The sequence below is a fragment of the Sinocyclocheilus rhinocerous genome, unplaced genomic scaffold (assembly GCF_001515625.1).
Source record: "Sinocyclocheilus rhinocerous isolate Xijiao unplaced genomic scaffold, SAMN03320098_v1.1 scaffold1488, whole genome shotgun sequence".
Taxonomy (NCBI): Eukaryota; Metazoa; Chordata; class Actinopteri; order Cypriniformes; family Cyprinidae; genus Sinocyclocheilus; species Sinocyclocheilus rhinocerous.
The window spans coordinates 4,969-14,297 of NW_015633542.1; the positions used below are offsets into that span (position 1 = coordinate 4,969).

The window sequence follows — 9,329 nt, forward strand, 5'->3', positions numbered from 1 at the left end:
TGCTATGTGGATTTGAGTGATGTTTAGTGTGTTGCTATGTGGTTAATTACTGGTCCAAGTGTTTATGTGATTGTCAGGGATTTTTTCACCTGTTTTGTAGTTCAGCAGGTGAAAATATGATCACTTAGTAAAATAACAGCACATTCATGTCTGGAGCGTGCACACACACACACACACACACTGTAGTTTAATACTTCTCATATGGCATCAGACTGTAAAACACTTTGTGTTCTAATTGAAATCATTATTTTTTTTCAGCGTGTGCTGATTTGGACTGAATTCAGCATAAGAAGTTTCTCTGGTCTGTTGTCTGTCGAAATGAGTTTGTCTTAACTTGCGAGAACAATGTTTTTAGCGACTTGGCTTCTTCAAACTCCATCATGTCTCAAATGTGTGTTTGGCAGCGAGCGTTTGGAAGTCTTTTCTCTGGAAACAGCACTTTTGATTTAGACGACGAGCAGATGGTTGTAAGTAGATTGCTTTCATGTTAAGAAATCACTTTCCTTCTTTTGTCTGGCCTGCGAACGGAAGATTATTTTAATGCGGCCTCTTTTTTGTCATTACTGTGTATGGAACGGTGACATAACACCAAATACTCGGGAAAGAAAGAGGATGAGGAACAGGGAAGCCTGACGGCGATTGGTTCAGCCGCAGAAACCTGTTGCCAAGCTTACGGTCGAATTGTTAGAGGAACGTTTTAAAGCTTATTTTAAATTTAATGGCGTTCTTAGTTATGTTTCATTGAAATATCAACTTAAAGTTCTCTAATGAGACCCTAATAGTTCTTCCTGTCAGTAGTAACATCCTGCAGCATGCAGCAAAAGTCTTGATTTGATCTCATTACTGTCTAGGAGAAACAGTTGAGGTCTCATTTGTGATTCTTCTTTCCTGTGGGCATCATCGCATTTAAATCCTGTGCATGATTTTACTCATAAGAAAGTTTGTCAGCATCTCTGTGATTATGTCAACTCAAAAGGATGATTGACAGTCAGAAGGTATTTTCAGTTTGAATCATATGATCCAGTCAGCATCACCTTTACAGCTGCGCTGGAGGGTGAGAAGAGAAACCCGCCTCTGATTGGCTGTTCTGAGTGTTTGAAATGAAAGTAACGTGATTGGCCTCTTTTGTTTTCACTCTGACTGTGAGTTTGACAGCCGCCGAAAGAAACGCTGAACCAGGCGAGATCATGTGCACGTGCGCTTACAAATTCACTGCGTACTTAAATCACGCTTTTAATTTCTTCAATTTCTCAATCAGCCAGAACATCAGAGTAAACAAAGCAATATACAGTAGTAAAAACAGAGCTGGGTAGGTTACTTACAAATTGTAGTCCGTTACTGATTCCAAATTACATGACAAAAATTGTAGTTAGTAACGTAACAGACTACTTTTTGATTACTTGTAGATTACTTCTGACCCAACTCATTTATCACATTGATTTAAATAGGATAATCTTGCACCATATTGATATAAAAAATACAAAGAGAAAGAAAATATATTCTATTCTTTGTTACTAACAACATGAAGTGCATTAAAAATTACGTCGAAGTTTCCCAAACTGGGGGTTCGTGAAGGTTTGTGAGTTTAATGAAAAGTGAATAAATTAAATCATAAAAAAATGTAAAATGTAAAATTAATTATTGTATCATCAAAATAAACACTTACTAAAAAAGATGAAATGTTTTATTTGTTTTCCTGCATGCCATGTGAACATTAACCAACGTCAGAGAACCGTGAACATGCACTTAATTATTAACTTATTACCTTAAAATCTCAGGGGTACTTTAAGTAATTATTATATTAGGTGAAAGAGGTTCGGCTGGCAAAAAAAGTTTGGGAATCAATGCATTACATGTAAATAAGAAATAATGCAAATCGCATTTTAATGTTTGTTATGTAGTTGTAATATGTAATCAATAAAAAAGTAACTGTAGTCTTGAGTATTTTAAAATGTAATATAATCTAATTACAAGTATTTAAAAAAATAACGCAAATTTGTGCATTTTAATGTGTTTGTAATGTAGTTGTAATATGTAATCAATAAAAAAGTAACTGTAGTCTGAGTATTTTAAAATGTAATATAATCTAATTACAAGTATTTAAAAAAATAACGCAAATTTGTGCATTTTAATGTGTTTGTAATGTAGTTGTAATATGTAATCAATAAAAAAGTAACTGTAGTCTGAGTATTTTAAAATGTAATATAATCTAATTACAAGTATTTAAAAAAATAACGCAAATTTGTGCATTTTAATGTGTTTGTAATGTAGTTGTAATATGTAATCAATAAAAAAGTAACTGTAGTCTGAGTATTTTAAAATGTAATATAATCTAATTACAAGTATTTAAAAAAATAACGCAAATTTGTGCATTTTAATGTGTTTGTAATGTAGTTGTAATATGTAATCAATAAAAAAGTAACTGTAGTCTGAGTACGAGTATTTTAAAATGTAATATAATCTAATTACAAGTACTTAAAAAAATAACGCAAATTTGTGCATTTTAATGTGTTTGTAATGTAGTTGTATTATGTAATCATGTAATCAATAAAAAAGTAACTGTAGTCTGAGTACGAGTATTTTAAAATGTAATATAATCTAATTACAAGTACTTAATTTTTTGACTCTGGTTACGTAAACCAGATTACATGTAATCAGTTTCTACCGAGCACTGAAAACCATTGAGAACACCTTAGCAACACCCTGGCCAGTCACAAAACCCATTATTACTCTACATAGCAACTACATAGTAATGCACTGGGAACCAGCATAGTAAACACAGTACAATGCGGTAAAAACCAATGCGAACACTTAAGAAACGTCCCAGCCAATCACAAAACCCTAGCAATATGGCGGTGAGTTTTGCATAGTCAAACAGCACTCATATTTTCACCAGAAAATGTGAAAATCTGCTAGCATGTTTATATTTTAACATCTGTAAATATTAAACAGCAGCTTCAATATTTTCATTTCTCCTCATCCGATCAGCGGCGCTCTGCCTCTCTCTGTTTGTCTGTCTCTCCCGTTTAAACAGGTCATTCATCTTCACATGGCCAAAACAATATGTTGATTGTACAAACACAGTTATTAACTGGACGGCGTCCAGCCAGAGTTATTTTGGATGAAAAGGCCTGTGGGAACATTGTGTGCTTCAGGGATTTGAGCTGCGATGCAACGACAGAAAGAAATAAAAGCCATCGGTCGGATCGCTCGTTGACTTTAGATTAGTTTTAAGTACAGGGCTGTACAGTGCGACATATATGTCGCACGTGCTACGAAAAAACTGGTCTGTGCGATGAATACATTTACCACTGTAGCACGTGTGCGATACAGTTTTGCATGTTCATAACACAGCCGCTTAATAGTGTGAAGTGATTTCGTTATACTTGTGCTACAACTTTTTGGCCTGTGCTACAAAACTTTCAACCTCTGTAGCACCAGTGCTATGTGAAAAAAAAGTTAACGTACAGCCCTGAAGTAGCTAAATGTCACAAATAAACATCACCGTCCTACAGAAATAATGCAGACTGTGTGTATGGGTTTATTTGACTGTAGTTTTGAGCTAAATCTGACAAATTTCAGGGACATCCAGTAATGTGCTTAGTTGGAAAAATAACTTACAATAATGATTAATAATAATTCAAAATGGTTTTTTTTTAACTGCAAATGAAAGAATTTTTTAAGATTTTAGGGTTTCAGTTAGTGTGTAGTTTAATTAACTATTAATTGCCAAATCTTAACTGATTAACATCAGACATTATGTTTTGAATCTCAAACATCTGTTGGAGTTTTTTTGTGATTCAGAAATGAGTGAGTGTTAACGGATCAGGTAAAAGTTTATGAAATATTATAGCTATCATGTATTATAGCGCAATAAATATTCAGCATTATTTGACCATGTTTGAATTCATTTTTAGAATTGTGCAGATTTTCCCACAAAATCAGCTCAGAAAATGTTAAGAAATTTGGCAAATCCTGGTAATGACCTGTGTGTGTGTGTGTGTGTGAGTGTGTGTGTGTGTGTGTGTGTGTGTGTGCGTGTGCGTGTGTTTATCTTTTATTGTCTTGCAGGTGTACAGCATTCCCATTTTTTCTGTGTTATCCTAATTAAACACACAGACACACACACACACACACACACACACATAACCCGAAAAACAATTCCCCCTATTTACATAATGAGACAGAATCTGTGAGAGACTAACGAGAAATCTAACGATCACTCCAAAGAGAAAGAAACCCAGAGACGGATCCGTTTCTGTCTCATTTATAATCATTCGCCCTCTTTTATATTAGTTTGTTTTGATTATGTTTTATGACTCACAGACGGAAAAACACTGGACAGAACTTACAGTTAGAGGACAAGTTCACCCACTAATGAAGATCCTGTTACTCACGCTGCTCTTTTCCATGCAATGAAAGCATATAGAGCCAAAAACATCATAAAAGTATCTTACATTTGAGTCAGAAGAGTTATTCTAATTATATATATAGCACAGAAGTCACGATGACTACTTTTACGATACTTGTGTGGTATTTTTAGCCTTTTTGGGCTTGACAGACTTGGTCACTATGAGTGAATACGTTTTTCAAACAAAAATAACATGAGTTTGGAATGACATGAGGATCTTCACGTTTGGCTGAACGGTTGGTTTATGTATTGAGATCCACCGCAGGGTTGACATTTATTCTCCTGCTGGTCGAGTTAATTTATTGAGCAGCGTTAAGTGTTTGGTATGATCACTTAAACACACACACTTAGTACCCAGCCACACCACCTAGTATTTTATACCATATTTAATATTACTAAGTACATCCCTACTCTCTGAAGCCCAGTGCGCAGCGCCTGAAATAGAATCATTCCACCGGTCTTGATGCTTTTCAGGCCGTAATTGCAACTTAATCTCTGGCCTATGCAATTTGCATTGTAATAATATCCAATATTCAAACTGCAGTAATGGTCTTGCGGTTTAGGGACATTTGCATCAAGCAGCTGGTGCTTTGCGTTTCTCTTTAATGCGGATTTTGTCTTGATTGTTTGTTTTTAAATGTCCTCTCTCCTTCACTAGCATGTTAGAAAGATTCAACGTCAGCGGTTTTATATTTAACACCGCATTGCATGTTTACACGACCTCTCTATATACATGTTCCTGTTCTTATGCAGCATTATTTTAGCTTTATTTATGTACCGTAATGTCACAATGTGTATCATGAATTAACTTTTTTTATGTTTTCAGTTTATAAGTTTTTGTAATTTTATGTGCTTTTGTCATTTTTATTAGTTTTTTATATTTCTATTTAGTTTTAATTTATTTTTAAGTTTAAATTATTGTCATATGTGACCCTGGAGCACAAAAGCAGTCTTAAGTCGCTGGGGTATATTTGTAGCAATAGCCAACAATACATTGTATGGGTCAAAATTATTGATTTTTCTTTTATGCCAAAAATCATTAGGATATTAAGTAAAGATCATGTTCCGTGAAGATGTTTTGTAAATTTCCTACCGTAAATATATTAAAACTTAATTTTTAGATTAGTAATATGCATTGCTAAGAACTTCATTTGGACAACTTTAAAGATGATTTTCTCAATATTTAGATTTTTTTGCACCCTCAGATTCCAGATTTTCAAATAGTTGTATCTCAGCCAAATATTGTCCTATCCTAACAAACCATACATCAATGGAAAGCTGAGATGTATAAATCTCAATTTAGAAAAGATTGACCCTTATGACTGGTTTTGTGGTCCAGGGTCACATTTATTTTAATTTTAATTCATCTAGTTGTCAAGGCATTTTTTTAATCAAATTTTTTTAGGCCAGTTTTTAGATAATTGTATCTAATCTAGGCATTTATTATTATTATTTTATTATTTTTTTGCACGTGTTTGTATGTGTCTTCATGTATTCATAGCCACATCACAAGCTAGCTAAGCTAGCAGAAATACACAACATCATGTCAACTACTAATGTTTATCCATGAGCCTTTTATTTTAAACTCAACTTCCAGTCAAGCAAGGGATTTAACCACAATCATTCTGGGATCTGATCGGTCGAGACATTCAGAAATGCCCCCTCAAGTCACCCACGGGTTACAGTAAAGTTTGCAGTAAAGGGCACATCGATTACGGACACGTGCAGTGGTTAACAGGAAGACACAAGGTGCAGAAAACCCCTGCTGTGTGTCTACGTTTAGCTGCAGTGATGAGAGAGATACAAATCAGAGAAAAAGAAAGAAAAGTAGATGACAACATCCCACGATCCCTTCACTCTGTCTGGGCAATTAGTGGCACAGTCATCGCGGCCGCCCCGAGCTGCCACATCTGATGAGGGACATTCTCACCGCGCTAAATACGGCACTCTGGATTTACTTGACAGCATATTGTTAGTCATACAGCACTTTCTGATTTACAGTGATATGCAGATTCATCCAGTGCTTCAGTCACTTCACGTGTGGGTTTGCTTGCGTTTTGAAGACAGTCGACTGGCTGAGAGAGAATGGTTGTCATAGATTAGTGTGAGGAAAGATTTGACATCAAACTTGTTTATTTTTGGCAATGCAATTAAAAGAGATTGACCATGGTACTTTGAGATGTGCATGTCCAAAGAAAAAACATGTTTGATACTTTATTTGTATGTATGTGTATTTAAAATAAACAACCTACCTAGTTTGTCTTTCCCATATTCATACACAGTGATGGGTAGATTACTTACTGTTACTGGTTACAAATTGCATGATAAAAAAATTGACATTAGTAATTAGTTTACTCATTTTAGATAATGTATTCTGATTACTTTTGGATTACTTATAGATTACTTTATGATCTAAATTTTTTACGTTTGAAATTGTGAATAATTTGTAATCATGTAATCCATAGAAAGTAACTGTAATCTGATTATGAACTTTTTAAAACATAATATAATCAGATTACAAGTACTACATTTTTGGAATCTGATTACGTAATCCTGATTACATTTATTTACATTAATCAGTCACTGTTCATATGCCATGGTACTTCAAAGAATACTGTGGTATTAACGTTTACCATAGTATTTTGTTAATGAACCTGAGGCCGTATTTCATGATCCGCTTGTAATATTTCTCGCGGGTCATTTGATAGACAGCAGTGTGCACTACAAGTACACTACACTAGTTTCATATGTCTCTGTGTGTACTGTGTGTGTGTGTGTTTTTGGCACTCTCTCTTGTGTGAATCATTAGATGTTGGATTGCTCCAATTCCCGAACCCAGACTGCCAAAACTCCTGCCGGGAGCGTTTCCTCAAACAAGCCTCACACACAGAGCGGGACAGAGGAGATCACACACACACACACACACACACACACACACACACACACAGATACGTGTACAAGCGCTGTTCATATACCATGGTACTTCAAAGAATATTGTGGTATTATCTTGTACGTTTACCATGGTATTTTGTTAATGAGCCTGAGGCTGTATTTCATCATCCTCTTGTAATATTTCTCTTGGGTCATTTGATAGACAGCAGTGTACACTACAAGTACACTACTCTAGTTTAATATGATTGTGTGTGTGTCTGGCACACTCTCTTGTGTGAATCATTAGATGTTGGATTGCTCCGATTCCCAAAACCTAGACTGCCAAAACTCCTGCCGGGAGCGTTTCCTCAAACAAGCCTCACACACAGAGCGGGACAGAGGAGATCACACACACACACACACACACACACACACACACACTGATACATGTACACGCAGTGGGAAGAGGCCAGAATGACTGACTGAAATCAGTTCATATGTCATTATTCCTGCTGAGCACAATATGTTGTTAGTGGCGTTTAAGTCAATCATCTCTAGTACTAGTGCTGATAGTAATGTGATCAAAGCCTAGACACCAAGTATTATTACAGTTCCGATGTACAATTTACACCTGCTGGATGATAAAACAGGTGAAAAAATCCCATAGATGTACATTGAAGGAGGGACCTGAGCCTTATCTAGATAACAACACCCTAGCAACTACATAGCAACAGACCATCTGGAGCTCCCTAGCAACCACTCAGTACACAAACACCTGCATAGAAACATGTTAAAAGTCACTCTGAACACCCTAGCAACTGCATAGCAACACCTTGGAAACCACATAGCAACACATTTAAAATAATCTGGAGCACACTAACACCGTTCTAAACACAAACAACTGCATAGCAACACTCTGACAACCACATAGTAACAAACTTAAAACCATCTGGAGCACCCTAGCAACAACTCTGAACACAAGCAACTGCATAGCAACACTCTGACAACCACATAGTAACACACTTAAAGCCATCTGGAGTACCCTAGCAACCACTCTGCATAGCAAACATCCGGCCTAGTATCATTTTAGTGAGGGAAAGCACCACAGAAATCCTGTTTGTTATTGCTGATGTTTTGATTAGTGATGATGATTGTCTTCTGTGGTTTGTGTTTTTTGTTCCTCTGAGACTCTTCTAAGTTGGGCCTGTTGTCCTCTGTTTTTCTCTCCTCTCTGTCTCCTCTTTTCTCCATCTCTCAGAGCAGATACGGTGTAGGAGATCGAGGTGTTAGGCTGTACGGCGCTTTACCCCTGAGGCCTAACCCTGAGGAGAAAAGACTGCCCTCTTCAGGGGTGAGACGCAATACTCGTACCTTCAGCTCTTCTCCAGCTCTCATCCAAGCGGCTAGCGGACCAGAAACATACTCTATACAAGTACACAGTTGCTAACATCAATGCTTTAGCATACTATGCCGATGCAACACATACTAGTTGTAAAGTTGCATAGTTACCGTTTGCAATTGTGTGCTTTTTTAGCGTATGTTTCTGAGCTTAAAGTCCATTCACACCAATGAAAACAACTATAATGATAACTAAAAAGTTAAATAATCATTCTAAGTGTACGTTTTACATGACAACAATGTACTACAAACTGAAACGTTTTTTCTTTTGCATTTTTGAAAGGTTTCGCATTGCAAGCGGCAATGCTGTCCAAATAACTCCGTTCACACAGATCTGCAAAAACAACAAAAACGCTGTATTATGCAGGCCAGGCCAGTAGTTGGGGCTGTTACTTTGTAAAAAAAAACAAAAAAACACTATGCATCTGTGCACATACACATTCTTATAGACCAGGGGTCTTCAACTAAAATTGCTTGAGGTCCAGTAATGAACCCTCCTCACTAGACAAGGTCTGGACAATTATATACCTAAAAACATGAATTGATGGTTTTTGCCAGACGAGGGTATCTGCAGGATATTTAAAGGGGTGGTTCATTGCAATTTCACTTTTTTAACGTTAGTGTGTAATGTTGCTGTTTGAGCATAAAC

At 36.2% G+C, this 9,329-nt stretch overlaps 1 protein-coding gene across 1 annotated transcript in view; it reads left to right on the forward strand.

Moving 5' to 3' along the window:
• Nucleotides 1-8,494: 8,494 nt before the first annotated feature.
• The window catches only part of LOC107744344 (TOX high mobility group box family member 2), an 84,112-nt gene continuing 83,277 nt past the window's right edge, over nucleotides 8,495-9,329 (forward strand). The window contains exon 1 of the mRNA XM_016557923.1: nucleotides 8,495-8,633. The gene's annotated coding sequence lies outside the window, so the exon portion shown is untranslated. The remainder of the gene's footprint in view (nucleotides 8,634-9,329) is intronic.